This window comes from Macaca thibetana, chromosome 12, assembly GCF_024542745.1.
Source record: "Macaca thibetana thibetana isolate TM-01 chromosome 12, ASM2454274v1, whole genome shotgun sequence".
Taxonomy (NCBI): Eukaryota; Metazoa; Chordata; class Mammalia; order Primates; family Cercopithecidae; genus Macaca; species Macaca thibetana.
Genome location: NC_065589.1, coordinates 36,184,738 through 36,200,472, shown reverse-complemented (window position 1 = coordinate 36,200,472; position 15,735 = coordinate 36,184,738). Strand labels below are relative to the sequence as shown.

At 39.7% G+C, this 15,735-nt stretch overlaps 1 pseudogene; it reads right to left on the bottom strand.

The window, feature by feature from the left end:
- Positions 1-2,064: 2,064 nt before the first annotated feature.
- LOC126932003 (heterogeneous nuclear ribonucleoprotein A1-like) lies at positions 2,065-3,020 on the bottom strand (annotated as a pseudogene).
- Between the last annotated feature and the right edge of the window lie 12,715 nt (positions 3,021-15,735).

Genomic DNA, 15,735 nt, shown 5'->3' with positions numbered 1-15,735 from the left:
AATGGGAGTTTATTTCTCATATAGTTTATGTCAACAGCCTATGTCTGCCAGCCTTCTGTTTCGGCAGCTTCCCTCATTGTCCCTCATTAATTATTATTAACGATTGTCCACATTGTCCACATTGATAGTGCCTAACTCTCTATTACTGTACTTGGAGTGTGTACCCAGGGGAACTAAACTGTTTGCCATCTTTGGTGTTCACTCCTTTCTCTGGTTTGTTGGTTACATTTTTTTTTTGGCTCCACTCTTCAGTAGGGATTGGGACAACGGATGAGAGTGAGGTGGAAGAGAAAAAAGTTATCTTTCTGGCAGAATTGCTTAGGCTCATGATGATAAGGTTTTTTTTTAACTTTTTTTTTTTCTGATAATCTTGCTTTTTAGCCCCATAGTATATAGGGAACCAGGTGGATGGATGAGTGTGGCTTAAGTTGAGCCTCATTTGAACTCAGAACAAATGTTTCCATCTAGTCAACACTTATCCTCAGGCCTGGCTCACTGTGGCACACTCCTCTCTGCAGTCTGGCTTATGGTGGCCCTCTTCCCAAGCCCACTGGACATGCCTATATATTTCTGAGCCTTGGTTGTGGATAGGTTCAAACTCATTGCCATGGAGTCCTCAGGAGTCATGTAAATAAGTATGTTTTGATCATCTTTGCTGTTAACAAGTCTCTCTAAAACCTAGTGGCTTAAAATAAGCATCATTTTATTATCTCTCATAGTTTCATGGGTTGACTCAGGTGGGCAGTTCTGCTTGTTTCACTTGGAGTCTCTCATGTGGTTGCCGTCAGTTGGTGACTGTGGTTAGAGTCATCTGGGCTTTACTGGGATCACTGTGCCTGTTCATTCTCTAAGCAGACTCAAGACCTCTTCTGTTCTTATGACCACTCCATATGGCCTCTGTCGCAGAACTTCTTACGCGGCAGCTTAGGGTTTCTCAAAGCCAGCATTCCAAGATGCAGGAAACAAAATCAGTACATCCTTTTAAAGACTAGGCTTAGAAATAGTGTAGCATTACTTCTGCTTTATTCTACTGGTTAACTCAAGTCACAACCCAGCCCAGATTCAATGTGGGAGGGCTTTATGCAAGGATATGAATACCAAGTGCCATGGTACGATGGATGGCCATCCTTAGAGACTAGCCACCACAGTCCACCCTGTGTTTCTCAATGATGTATGTCCTTCCTCCATGCAAAATACATTTTTCTCCCTTCCAAGGCCATTAAAGTCTACTTATATCATGGCATTAGGTTTGAGCTTTAAATCCAGGATCATGTCACCTCAATCATATCTAGGCAAGCTTAAGGTTTCTTGGGTTTGGCTTAAGGTTTCTAAGGTTCTTGGGTTCGGCTACCGTGAACCTGAAGATTGATGAAGTAAAAAGACAAAGAATCTGCTTCCCACCCAACAGACAAATACAATGGCTAGGCAGTGATGAAAAATTGAAATAGAAATCCCATTCATGAAAGGGAAAATAGGAAGCATAGAGCAGTCGCTTGTTCATAGCAATTCTGAAATTAAGTTGAGAAAATGTTGCCAATTCTTTGACCAAATTCATTTCTACTCCCTAGAGTGGTCCTCTGTGGCTCTTGGTTCCACCACTTGGGCTTTTGTTTTCACCCTCTGAGTCATCTTTCCTTTTGCATAAGAAATGGCCTATATTTACAGCTGAGTAGCTTCCTCAGCTTTCTATCAATATAAACTTAGTGCCCAGCGACTTCTTTTCATTTTTTTAAAGACATTTATTCAGCATCATTATCAGACTATTACATTTAGCAATCAATCACATGGGTGCAAAAAAAAAAAAAAATCTACATTAAAATCCTTTGTTGGAATGCTTTACACTTTCCACAGAACAGAAACTAAAATAACCTGTTCTACAATTAGTTACAAATACAGTCCTCGAGTTTTTTGCCCATACACATGAGTATTTGTCTAAACCATGTCTTCTTTGTAGCAGCTAGACCATGCCACCACTGTGCTTGGCTGAGTTCACAAATCTGTTGTAACCTGTAGCTTCCCTGTCACTTCTCTGGCTCTCCTCTTCTGCTAAGCTTTGTTTCCTAATTAAAATCTTCTGCCACTGCCATAGTTACTGCTGCTACTGGAACAGCCATAGCCACCTTGGTTTCATGGTTTGGCTAAGTATTGGTCATCATCACCACAGGGGCCAGAGCTTCTGCCTCCAATCCTTCCTTCATGGGTCCAAAATTTGAAGACTGATTGTTGTAATTGCCAAAGTCATTGTAGCTTCCACCACCTCCAAAATTGCTTCCATCATTACCAAATCCATTATAGCCATCCCCACTGCCACCATATCCACCACCACCATGGCTGCCACCAAAGCCACCACAACCATTGAAGTTTCCTCCATGACCAAAGTTGTCATTCCCACCGAAACCACCTCCACAACCACCACCAAAGTTTCCAGAACCACTTCGACCTCTTTGGCTAGATGAAGCACTAGCCATCTCTTCCTTTGACAGGGCTTTCCTAACTTCACAGCTGTGGTCATTCACAGTACAGGTATTTCTGAATGACAATCTTATCCACAGAGTCATCGTCGTCAAAGTTACAAAGGCAAAGTCCCTTTTCATGCCACTGCCTTGGTCAGTCCTGATTTCAATCACTTCAATTTTTCCATCTGTTCAAAATAATCTCTAAGGTGATGTTCTTCAGTATCTTCTTTAATGCCACCAACAAATATCTTTTTCACAGTAAGTGGGCACCTGGTCTTTGAGAATCTTCTCTTGAGACAGCTCTCTTTGGTTCCACACTCTTCCATCCACCTTGTGTGGCCTTGCATTCATGGCTGCATCCACCTCCTCCACAGTGGCATATGTGACAAATCCAAAGCCCCTGGCGTGCTTGGTGTTTGGATTTCTCATGACCACACAGTCTCTGAGCATTCTCCATTGCTCAAAATGGCTCCTCAGGCTCTCACCAGTTGTTTCAAAGCTCAGCCCTCCAATGAAGAGCTTCCTCAGCTGTTCGGGCTCTTTGGGAGACTCTGATTTAGACATGACAGCAGGAAGAAGAGAGACTTTAATGATGCTTCTTTGGTGGCATCCACGGGCGGAAAGGAGCAAGCCGATGAACATATCTCAGACTTCTTTTCATTTTAAACTATGTTTGCGTCTTTTAGTCCAACCTGATGGTACCTTATGAGTACAGATTTCTTAAACTGTGCAAGTGTGCTATAAATCTTACAGGGTCACTTGATTAGACAGAAGCCACATGCACAATTGTTTTTGAGACAGACCCCCCTACCTTGGCCTGGGAATCAGGGTACTGTGGAACAACGTCTTAATATTCTCAGGAGCTCTATTGTCTGGGTGAGATTGTGTATAAGACATGCCATTTAAGGTTCTTAGAAGTCTTTCTGTGTAGATAAAAGAGTCTATGAGGAATATCCTCAACACTTCCTAAGGTCTCAACAAATTAGCCACCTCACTGATGCAAAATTACTCTTGGGATCATGTTTTGCCAGAAGGGTCCTGGATTTGGTCTTTGCTCTCAGGTCATCTCTTCCAGGATCTTTTGCTGCCTGGAGGAGCTAGAAAAGAGAAAGTTTTATTTTTGAATCCAGAAAGCCCTAAATTCTGTATATTTCTCCTAATTTTGTTTAAAAACTGAAGAATTACTTTTTTAGTTCATTTTGCTCCTCTTGTATGTTAACACAGGCAGCCAAAAGAAACCAGTTGGTGCTTTCGATACAGTCGTATGTGTGGGGAGTTGGTTCCAGGAACACTGCAGATACCAGAATTTGAGGATGCTCAAGTCTCTTATATAAAATGGTATAGTATTTGCATATAAACTATGCACATCCTTCCGTATACTTTAAAACATCTCTAGATTACTTATAATACCAGATACAATGTAAATGCTATGTAAATAGTTGTTGTACTGCATTTTAAAAATTTGTATTATTTTTATTGCTGTACTATTATTATTTATTTGAATATTTTCCATCCGTGGTTGGTTGAACCAACGGATGAGGAACCCATGGAGGCAGAACCCATGGATACGGAGAAGTTGACCACATTCTGACTGAAAATCTCCTAGCCAGAGCTATCTGTTTATGACATATTCTTCTTGTCTTCATGCTACAGGAGATAGTTTTGCTAATTGGTCTGCACATAATTCAGGTCATGTTCTCCAGTTTCCAATAGCAATTTCTTCGGTGTCCTTCAAGCCTTCCCTATTCATCTCCTCAAGGAGCTTTCCAGCTTCTGCCTGCCACTGAATTGCAAAGCCCATGCCATATGTTTTAGGGTTTTGTTATGGCAATACCCTACTTCTGTGAATCAAATTCTGTTTTGGTTGTGTATTGCTGTCTAACCAACTACCTTAAAACTTAGTGAGTGCTTTAAACAATAACCAGTTTATTAGCTCTCATTGCTCTGTGGTTGACTGGGCACAGCCATGAAGTTCTACTGGTTTAACTGGGGTCTTTCTTGTGGCTGCAGTCAGATATTGGCTGTGGTGGAGGTCACCTGGTGGCTGCAACTGGGCTCCCGAGACAGCTAGGTCTCTATCCTTCTCCATATGGCCTCTCTGTGTGGTCGTTCTAGTCACGCAGCTGTACTTCCTTCTTTCTTTCTTGAGACAGAATCTCACTCTGTCGCCCAGGCCCAGGCTGGAGTGCAGTGGCACGATCTCAGCTCCCTGCAGCTTCCACCTCCCAGGTTCAGGCGATTTTTGTGCCTTAGCCTCCCGAGTAGCTGGGATTGCAGGCATGTGCCACCATGCCCGGCTAATTTTTGTATTTTTAGTAGAGACATAGTTTCACCATGTTGGCCAGGCTGGTCTCGAACCCCTGACCTCAAGTGATCCACCTGCCTCAGCCGCCCAGAGTGCTGGGATTGCAGGCATGAGCCACTGCGCCCGCCGTAGTTACATGGCTGTACTTACACTGTGGCTCTGGACTCCACAAATTGGATGTTCCAAGAGGGAGGAAGAAGCAGCAGCCAGTTCTTTTAAAGGCTGAAATTGGTGCTCTGCCACTTCGAACACACTTGATTGGGAATCTTAAGTCAGTGTAGGAGAGAACCACACGAGGGCATGGATACCACGAGGTATGAAATTTGGTGTCCATCTTAGGAGACTAGTTACCACACAGTATACGTGGCTAGATATTTGCAATTTGAAGTCAGTAGGAATGGAGAAGTTTTCCTTAATTATGGATACAATTGTATTAGAGGATCTGCTGCGGTTCAGCTAGGAACATACCTACATACATTCAGGTATGTTTATGGATGTATGTGTGTGTGTGTGTGTGTGTGTAGACAGATATTAAAAATTTTGAAAATGCATGCAGTCATTGCCTAATAACAGATAATTTACAAAAAATACTTTGCTATGTGAATTAATATGGAGGAAAATGGGAAAGACAAGAAACAGCCTGGAAGTGAAGGAATTCCTCATCTAAACCAAAGATTGCTACAGTATAGTAGTGTGACCTTGGACAAGTTCCAGCCTCTCTGGCTCTTAGTTTTCTTATCTTATGAACCCTTTCCTGTTTAAAATTCTTGGACACTAATCACATGTTTTGCTCTTTCTCATATTTCAAGATTGAGCTGAAGTGCTACCTCTTCTGTGATGTCTTACTCCATATCTAAATCCAATCACTTCCTATGCAGAGTGATGTGATGTTCTCAGATTGATGGCCACCAAGTTAGCAAAAACGTTTTAAATGTTTCACCACATCTAGAGAACAAGGGATTTGTAAAATCAAACAGTAATTTGAATTATTTATCTGTGGGCTGAAAACATAGATTTGTCATTTTTTAAGCTTCTGCTTTTCATCATGGACATAACATAGGTGAAGTTCTCTATGTGGATGGCTGTTTCAACAGTTGTTTAAATAGATGTAATTATGGTCGTAGGGTAGACTAACTGCTGAAACAAAGAACCTCAACATTTCAGTGGTTTAATATAATAAAAGTTTAGTTTTTGCTCATGTAATAGTTCAATATGAGCATTTGTGGACAAGCAGTTCCTGGGTAGCTCTCCTCTGTTATTTCTTCACAGTTTTTCTTTTTCTTTTTTTTTTTAAATGTCATTGAGGACTTCTCCATTCAACTGGCAGGTGAAGCAAGAGAGACAGGATTGCACATGGAGGTTCTTCTGGTCCAGGTCCAGAAGTGATGTCTCTCTCCTGCTGGCATTCCATTGGCCAGAACATAGCCGTGTGACTGACTGCTCATAACTTCAGGGGAGGCTGGGAAATGTAGTTTACCTGTGTGCCCAGGAAAGAGAGCAATTAGACATTGGTGAGCAGCTAGCATCCTCTGCCACAATATCCTTTCTTCTGTTCTTCATATTTTACTCCACAGCCTTTTGACATTTATTCACCTGTATACACATTCTATTTTTCACTTTAATATTAGAGAATTTAGAAAATATAGAAAGGTAAAGAGAAGAAACCAATAATTGCCCATAATAACTCAGTGTTATTTGGTTATTTTGGGAATATTCTGGTTGAAATTATAATTTTATATCACTTTGTATTCTATTTTTAATCATCTAATAGTGCAAGAGAAGTACTTTCCTATGTCAACAAAACTCTCCATAAATGATGTCTAAAAAGCTTTATAAAATTCCATCACATGATAATTTACTGTATGAGTAGAAAGAATAGAGAGAAATGTTTGGACAGGTTTCAAAAGATCTAGTGTATCAATGAATCCCTGTGTTAATGGTAGAGCAACTCAGTGTTATACCCTCAGGGTGGGATGAGGGGAAGGAGACTTCTTGATACTTTCTCTGATACACTGCATGCTCCATTAGAAAAAAATCTTAGTTTCAAATGGATAATTCATTATCAGCTAAAATGCTGCTTCAGATTAATTTCTTCTTTTCACTGTCAGCACATTAAAGCACAAAGTGATTGGCAGATTATATTCCAAAAAAATGGAAGAGATTAATTTCGCCATTTGAATTATTTTGCATTTTGATAGCCTTCTTGGTTTTTTTTTCTGTTTCTTTTCACCCGTAAGCAGTCAGAATTGTCATAAACATGGAGCTGCTTATGTTCCAGCCCACTAGAAGTAGTGTCGGACAGTAACAGGGCTTCCTGATGCTCACACTATCAGATTTATGAAGCGGAAGAAAGATATTCCAGTAACAGGGCAAATTCACTTCCAGGGAGGAAATGCCAAGCAACCATATTGCTAGTTAACGTCAACATGGATCAGCAGAAAGAAATTCTCCCTGATTATATGCTAAAGGCTGTGTCCTTTTTTGGTAAACTCTCCACATCTGTCACTTCTTGACAAATGAATCTTAGTAAAACACGTTGAACATGAAAAAGACAATAAGGGGACATTGTATTTTTATTGTCTTTATGTCTGTTAAACAGTCTCTTGTTTCCAGAGATGCTTTAAATTTAAAAATTGACATAGCTGTGAGTTGTTGGAATAGAAAGAAAAGTCAGAGTGCCGAAAATGTCAAAGTTTAACTGCTGTTCTCAAGTCTAACAGTGACTGCAAGCTAGATTATGAAAATCGAGTTGAATGGGGTCTTTTTCAGCTACAATGAGACTGTTTTAACCTCACTGATGTTTTTGCCAAAGAGTTCTTTCTCGGATAATAATTAGGTCCTCCTCCAACTTAGCTTTCCTTAATCTTCTACTTTGAAAATTCTACCAAAATAAGCCTGAGTTAAATTTTGAACTAAAAAACACGGAATTTTATTGTTGTTATCATCATAAGATCAATACATTTTCATTGTTTGAAATTGAAAAATGCAGAAAAGTAGAAAGGAGAATGAGAATTGCTCAATCTTATTATCCAAAAACAACCACAGTTATTATTTTGGAGTTTTCCTTTCTAAATATATATTTTACAAATGTTAAATGTTGTAGTCATGCTATATATACAATTATGCATCTTAATTTGCTTACTGTTATAAGCATTTACTATCTCATTACAGATCCCATAAATATGATTTTACTAAAATATTTTATGATTATACAACTAAGGCAGCATTACTGTAGAAAATTTAGAAAATATAGAAAGGTAGGCTGAGCACGGTGGCTCATGCCTGTAATCCCAGCACTTTGGGAGGCCGAGATGGGTGGAATTACCTGAGGTCAGGAGTTCGAGACCAGCCTGGCCAACATGGTGAAACCCCGTCACTACTAAAAATACAAAAAAATTAGCTGGGTACACCTGCCTGTAGTTCCAACTACTTGGGAGGCTGAGGAGGGAGAATCACTTGAACCTCGGAGATGGAGGTTGCAGTGAGCTGAAGTTGTGCCATTGCACTCCAGCCTGGGTGACAAGAGCAAAACTCTGTCTCAAAAAAAAAGAAAAAAGAAAAGGGAAGGCAAAGAAAAGAAACTAAGAAACCAATAATTGTCGATAATGCTATCACTCAGTGATTATTTGGTTATTTTTGGAATATTGATGTGTATATATATTTTTTAAATGGTTGAAATTATAATTTATATACCACTTTGTATTCTATTTTCAATCTCCTAATAGTACAAGAGAAGTACTTTCCTATGTCACCAACACTCTTCATAAATGATGCCAATAAAACTTTATAAAATTCCATCACACAATTTATCTAATGCCGTATTGTTGTGCAAAATAATGCTATAATAAATATCTTTAGGTATAAATTTTTATTTTCAAGTCCAAGAGTATGAAAACATTTAGGTTTATAGTTCACATTTCCAGAATAGTGGCACCTGTTTGTGTTTCTACCAGCAATGAACGTGTGCCTGTCTGACACTGTCACCTGCATTTTATTATGTTTTTAAAAAATCCATGCAAATGACACATGAGTATTAACATCAAGTTTCTCTGATCAAGCTGATTCTGAATAGTCAGTACACTATTCTGAGGACTTCGGCTATTTGAATCCTGCACCTTCCATTCCCTGGGGTTAGAAGGAGCCTGTGTGTTCATGTATGTCTTTCTTTTTTCTCTTGAGACGGACTCCGGCTCTGTTGCCCAGGCTGGAGTGTAGTAACGCGATCTTGGCTCAATCCAACCTCCACTTCCTGGATTTAAGCAATCCTCCTGCCTCAGCCTCTCGAGTAGCTGGGATTACAGGCACTCCCCACCATGCCTGGCTTATTTTTTGTATTTTTAGTAGGGTCAATGTTTCACCATGTTGGCCAGGCTGGTCTCGAACTCTTTGACCTCAGGTGATTCACCCACCTCGGCCTCCCAAAGTGCTGGGATTACAGGCATGAGCCACCGTGCCAGCCCATGTCTATCTTTCAATAAAGATTTTTGAGTGCTAGAACCCTCTGCTAGATTCTAGAGAAAGAAATACAAATAAGCTCTGGTCACTGGACTTAAGGCAGAGTTTTTGAGCTGATGTGCATAGGCACATGGTTGTGCTAAGACACTGAGTTTCTTGGCCTTTGAAGCACCTAGGTAAGGACTGAGGTGGTTAGAACCACTGGGCTGGTCACTTCTGTCAGAGAGTGAGTGGACTTTGTTGTTTACCCCAGAGATTCATAGAAGTATTGTCATTCTCTATGCGGGCCCTGATGTGACAAAGGAGGGAAACACTGTCTCCCGATCATCTGGATGTTCTTCTAGGTCTTTGTCTTTCTCAGAACCACAGATTTATGGGCAAGAACAAATATTTTGTGAGTCAACTAGTCTTTCTTCATTGCCCTCCAACACACACACATCCCACGCTGCTGATGGTGGTGAGGGCACAATCACATTCTCTATGACCTACATACAACCTGGTAAAATACAATATTTCTTACTACGGGCTTAATTAAGCTCTTTGAAAGGCTGCAGGACTACCTTGGGCAAGATTAAAGGCACTACCTTTTATTTATTTATTTTTTAAATTTTTTTATTATTATACTTTAAGTTTGGGGTACATGTACACAATGTGCAGGTTTGTTACATATGTATACATGTGCCATGTTGGTGTGCTGCACCAATTAACTCATCGTTTACATTAGTTATATCTCCTAATGCTATCCCTCCCCGTTTCCCCCACCCCATGACATGCCCTGGTGTATGATATTCCCCATCCTGTGTCCAAGTGTTCTCATTGTTCAATTCCCACCTATGAGTGAGAACATGTGGTGTTCGGTTTTCTGTCCTTGTGATAGTTTGCTCAGAATGATGGTGTCCAGCTTCATCCATATCCCTACAAAGGACATGAACTCATCCTTTTTTTATGGCTGCATAGTATTCCATGGTGTATATGTGCCACATTTTCTTAATCCAGTCTATCATTGATGGACATTTGAGTTGGTTCCAAGTCTTTGCTATTGTGAATAGTGTGACAATAAACATACGTGTGCATGTGTCTTTATAGCAGCATGATTTATAATCCTTTGGGTATATACCCAGTAATTGGATGGCTGGGTCAAATGGTATTTCTAGTTCTAGATCCTTGAGGAATCGCCACACTGTCTTCCACAATGGTTGAACTAGTTTGTAGTTCTGCTAACAGTGTAAAAGTGTTCCTACTTCCCCACATCTTCTCCAGCATCTGTTGTTTCCTGACTTTTTAATGATTGCCATTCTAACTGGTATGAGATGGTATCTCATTGTGGTTTTGATTTGCATCTCTCTGATGGCCAGTGATGATGAGCATTTTTTCATGTGTCTGTTGGCTGCATAAAAGTCTTCTTTTGAGAAGTGTCTGTTCATATCCTTCACCCACTTTTTAATGGGGTTGTTTGATTTTTTCTTGTAAGTTTGCTTAAGTTCTTTGTAGATTCTGGATATTAGCCCTTAGTCAGATGGGTAGATTGCAAAATTTTTTTTCTCATTCTGTAGGTTGCCTGTTCACTCTGATGGTAGTTTCTTTTGCTGTAAAGGCACTACCTTTTAGTTGTAATGATTTGTGGGATTTCAGACTCTCCATAGCTGGGAAGGAACATGGTGAATTGCATTTTTCAGAGGGCACAATAAATAACTCCTCAGTTCCCTACCTAGGTTCTATAGAAGTTAAAAGACAGGTGGAGGCCAAAATATCACTCTTACTGATGGAGGACTTCTATTCTCTGTGGGTATCTCAATCCCAGTAGGAGAAAGGAAATTCCAGGTAGGAGAAAAGAAAGCTGATGTAAGCATGCCCAGTTTATTATTCTCAAATTTACCCATCAGCTAAATCACTTCTGTATACCAGAGACAGGGACAGTACAGGGACAGAGAAAAGCAGGAGTAGACTGCAGTAGACTTCCACCTCCTTGGAAAGAAGCATCAGGAATGGAAGAATCATTTCCTGCCAACAATATGTTAGAGCAGAAGGTACAAACTGGGAGATTTAAATAGGTAACCGTGGGCCAGACCATAGACACACTAAAAATGAAAGGCAGTAGAGACTTACTGTAGATACTTGAGAAGGGGCAAGATGAAGACAATTTAAAGAAAAGCATAAAACAGCAATAGATAAATTCAAAAAGATAGAGAGCAATAACAGACTGCATGTATTAGCAAAGGTAAGAGTAAAGGTAAAGGCTTAGGCATTGTTTCTAGAGGACATTTCAGGAACAAAAAGGAAATACATACAAAGAGTAGGGTTATTCTGTGTTGATCCATAGGACAGAATTATATAATCTAAAGTGGAAGTTGTGCCAATATGAGCTTTGGTTCAGTGCAGGGAGAGCTTAGGATTAGAGCTGCTGAAATTCATATTGGGCTATTAGACAGGTTTTTCAAGAGCAGAAGTCACTATGATGAGCCAGGTCTGGTCCACTTTCATGTTTTCTTTGACTTCAGGCAGTATTTAAAAACAGTAGAATGAGTAAATGCTGAAACATTTTAAAGTTATTCAAAGTCTAGATTTCAAGTTTCTCTTGAAAAATGGGAAAATCTAGTAGCACTGGGCCCATTTGCCTGAAGATGACAATTGAATAGAGCTGTGTAAGGGTGGCCTGATGTAGAAAGGCATGTGTTTTCTTGTTTGCCACAGTCTTCACCATTCCTTATTGCCTGGTACTTTTACTTTTTAAATTACCTGCCTAGTCCCTATAGGAATTCAACTTTTCAACCCTTGTTTTACAGGGAGTCTCCTCCGTTGGGAGGGAGGATGAATTCAGTGACTCTTGACTCAGAGCTTCTGTAACTATATAACCTTAGGCCATTTTATCTAACTTTATCTATTCTTAAATATGACCATGTTTCTTTTGTGATATGCTGTGTTTATTATACACATTTTATTCTAGTAATATTTCTTCTTGCTTGGGAACAACCATGTGAGGTTTTTTATCAGGCAATAAATGCAAAAATGGCCAACAGAAGCTGCAGACAGGCCTGATCCCAGGCCAAATGGAACATGTCCAAATTTGTTGGAGGCATTGTTTCTCTGACTCAGCACTCCCCTCGCTGGGAAGGAAGGGTCCTTTGGGTACTTAGGAGTTTTGTTATTCTAGTTTGTTCTCATTAGCCACAACTTAACATGACCTCACATCACCCTCCATGGCTCCTGGTTGGCCTGTTGAACTGCTTGGCATGGCTTAATTGATGAGAAGTGATCCCAAAGCCATTGGAGATGAGTGTATTCCCCATAGTCAGCCAAGGAAATCTGAGCCACAAGAGAGTAGGTAAGTCATATGGTTCTAGAGAATGCTAGGAAGAGATGCAGAGGATGGTGAGGAGACAGGAGCAATGGAGGAGGGCATGGAGGGCCAAGGGGGATGGTGGTAGGGAAGGGGAGGTACTGATAGGGGTGGGACAGAACAAAGTGTGAGTGCATTGCAGAGTGGGTGCAGGATGAACTTTGTCAACAAGGGATTCTGATCACTGTTGTCACCTTTATATAAAGTTTGTACTAGACTGGAGGTGGGTTACTTTTGTGTTTGCCTCACCTTGTTGACTGAGCATGGCTTGTATCTCATTTCTTTATAGTGATTGACAGCCAATAAAACATAAGAACCTTTGCTATTATGTTACAGCAACAAGGGGCCTTAGATGCTCCTTTATGCCATAAAGAATATGTATGTTAATAATGATAAAACCAGTACAATATAACCTAGATATATGCAGTGCTTTACTTCACAGGATGAAAGTTAGACTTACAAATGTTGCTGCATCTCTGGGAAATGTTCCAGAATAGGATATGCATCCTTGGATATCACCAAATTACAGCCTATGATCTGCCCGAAGGCTCATATTACAATAAAGCATAGTTTTCTTCTATGACATAAACATCATCAAAGATTACAGACATATGCCACACCTATTTCCATTTAATAATTTATAGTAACTAGCAAACAACATTTAACTAAATATAAATTCCCAAATATAATAATGATCATTTTGCAGTATGTTGCATTTTACCAAGTGCTTCCACATAAACCACTTTTTGAACTCCTCATAAGACTGATCCTGGACCCTTCGGTCCTGAGTTGCCTGGTCCTGCCACTGCACTTCACTGCCTTTCTGCTGCTCTCAGCAGTTCTCAAGTTTTGCTGAAATGCATTTCTTGTAAATTCTTTAATAAAACAAATCATCATAAAATGGATTGTGAATTCCCAAAAGAACAATGTTATAATGGAGGGTTGCTTTCTTGACTTAGAACATGAAATCTCATAACAAATAACAAAGATTTACTACCAATATTTCTTTTTAAAAGATAATAAAATTAAGTTCCATAAAGAGGAAAGGAGTATATATACATGTTGATTATGCAGTGGCTCAAATATGTTGTAAAGTTTATATAAAACCCAGAAAAGCTCTAGCTCTAATGATTTATTTAAAGTGAATATGTTTGCTAAAATGTGTTCTGCTAAATATGCAAGATAGACCTACATATCTTAATGTAACAGTGATTTAATTCAATAATGATAAAGTTTCAGGTTTTATATCATAACTAACCTTTAAGAAACTGCCACTTGGGTAGTTTTAGTTTGTGTTAAAGATGAATATCTACAATTATATGGTATTATAATGAAAAGTTTACTTTTTTTCATATACTTCAACCAAAATAACAAGTTAAATGCATGAGCAGATATGAAAATCCACCAGTCTTGTAATGAGACACTCAAGAAAGCAACTTGCAAAAATTTAAAATGTAAAAGAATCCACTCTGGCCGGGCGCGGTGGCTCAAGCCTGTAATCCCAGCACTTTGGGAGGCCGAGACGGGCGGATCACGAGGTCAGGAGATCGAGACCACCCTGGTGAACACGGTGAAACCCCGTCTCTACTAAAAAATACAAAAAACTAGCCGGGCGAGGTGGCGGGCGCCTGTGGTCCCAGCTACTCGGGAGGCTGAGGCAGGAGAATGGCGTAAGCCCGGGAGGCGGAGCTTGCAGTGAGCCGAGATCGCCACTGCACTCCAGCCTAGGCGACAGAGCGAGACTCCGTCTCAAAAAAAAAAAAAAAAAAAAAAAGAATCCACTCTTTTCACTATCCTTTTTCTTTTGCAAAATAGTTATTTTCATGAACATATATTATTTGTATTATTATATAATGGTTATTAATATTCAAAATCAATCAATACTTTAAAAAAACTATTAAAATATAACCATCAATAAAATATTTAGTAATCATTTTCTTGTCATTTTAGACTTCAAAAAACCTTTGGGCTATTGTTTTTATAATCTGAATTTTTTAGGGCAAAACAGAAAGTTGGTGCCTTTGTGGCAGGTTCTCTGGGAAGCAAACTTTGAGATGGAGTTTCACATACAAGATGCTTTATAGGGAATGGCCTTGGGAAGGAAGGAGGCAGGGGGAGAAGCTAGCTGATCTAAGAGCTATTTGGCACACCCCACAGGGAGCTCTGGGGTGAGAATGGCCATCAGAGTTGTGTTGCACTGGGGCAACATTACGGTCACCAGAGAAAATGCCGCACATTTGAATTCCAAATTCAAATTTTGAATGAGGTTTACTTAGAGTAAAAATCATTTATCGTTTATGTGAAATTCAAATTTAAATGGGCATCCTGTAATTTTATATGCTAAATCTAGTAAGCCTACTCAATATGGCTGGGCCTTTATATCCTCACCTCAACTGGTTATTAGCTGTGGCTCATCCCAGAAATGGTATGACCCTGGGGCATCATTGCTCTCTGCTACTGAAATAACCCCATACAAAGGCTGAGAGCTGAGGGCTGTCTGCTGACAACACTCCCCACAGCTGTGTCAATGAGCCTTCCTTTAGGGGCATCTGAGCAGCTCAACTTCATGTTCATCACACCATCCTGGTGCTGTTGTTTTTAATAAGTTTCTCTAGCAACCAGAAATATTAGCAACCAGAAATATTTTAAAAATCATTTAATTAACCTTATTACTATAATTAAAGTAGAGACTATTCTTTTTCAAAACTAGTCTCTGTAATGTTCAAATACTAGATACATAAATAAATACATAAAACAGCCATTGTCCAATCCTTGCATTGTTGTGTCTTTCAGGGACTCTTTATTGGTAAGGACTAGAAGGATCACACATCTGAGTTTGTCTGAGATATTTTTAGTTTATGTATCTTATCCTTGTCACTGCAAAAGCGTCATGGTTAGGTAAATAATTTATCTGCTCTTCCTAGCCAGAACCTTCTTAGTGCCACTCACTGCAGTAGATGTTATCCTCAACTTTTGTAGAATGGGAAACAGCAGCTGAGCTTTATATCCCATTGTATCCAGTTAAAAAAACAGTCCCATTGCACTCCAGCCTGGGGACCCAGAGTGAAACTCCGTCTCAAAAAACCCCAAAAAACAAAAAAACAGTCCCCAGTAAGGACTTCGCCCTAACTGAGCCAATCAGTTGTGGCTGGAAGATGAAGTGCCACTGTGAGTGGTTCAGC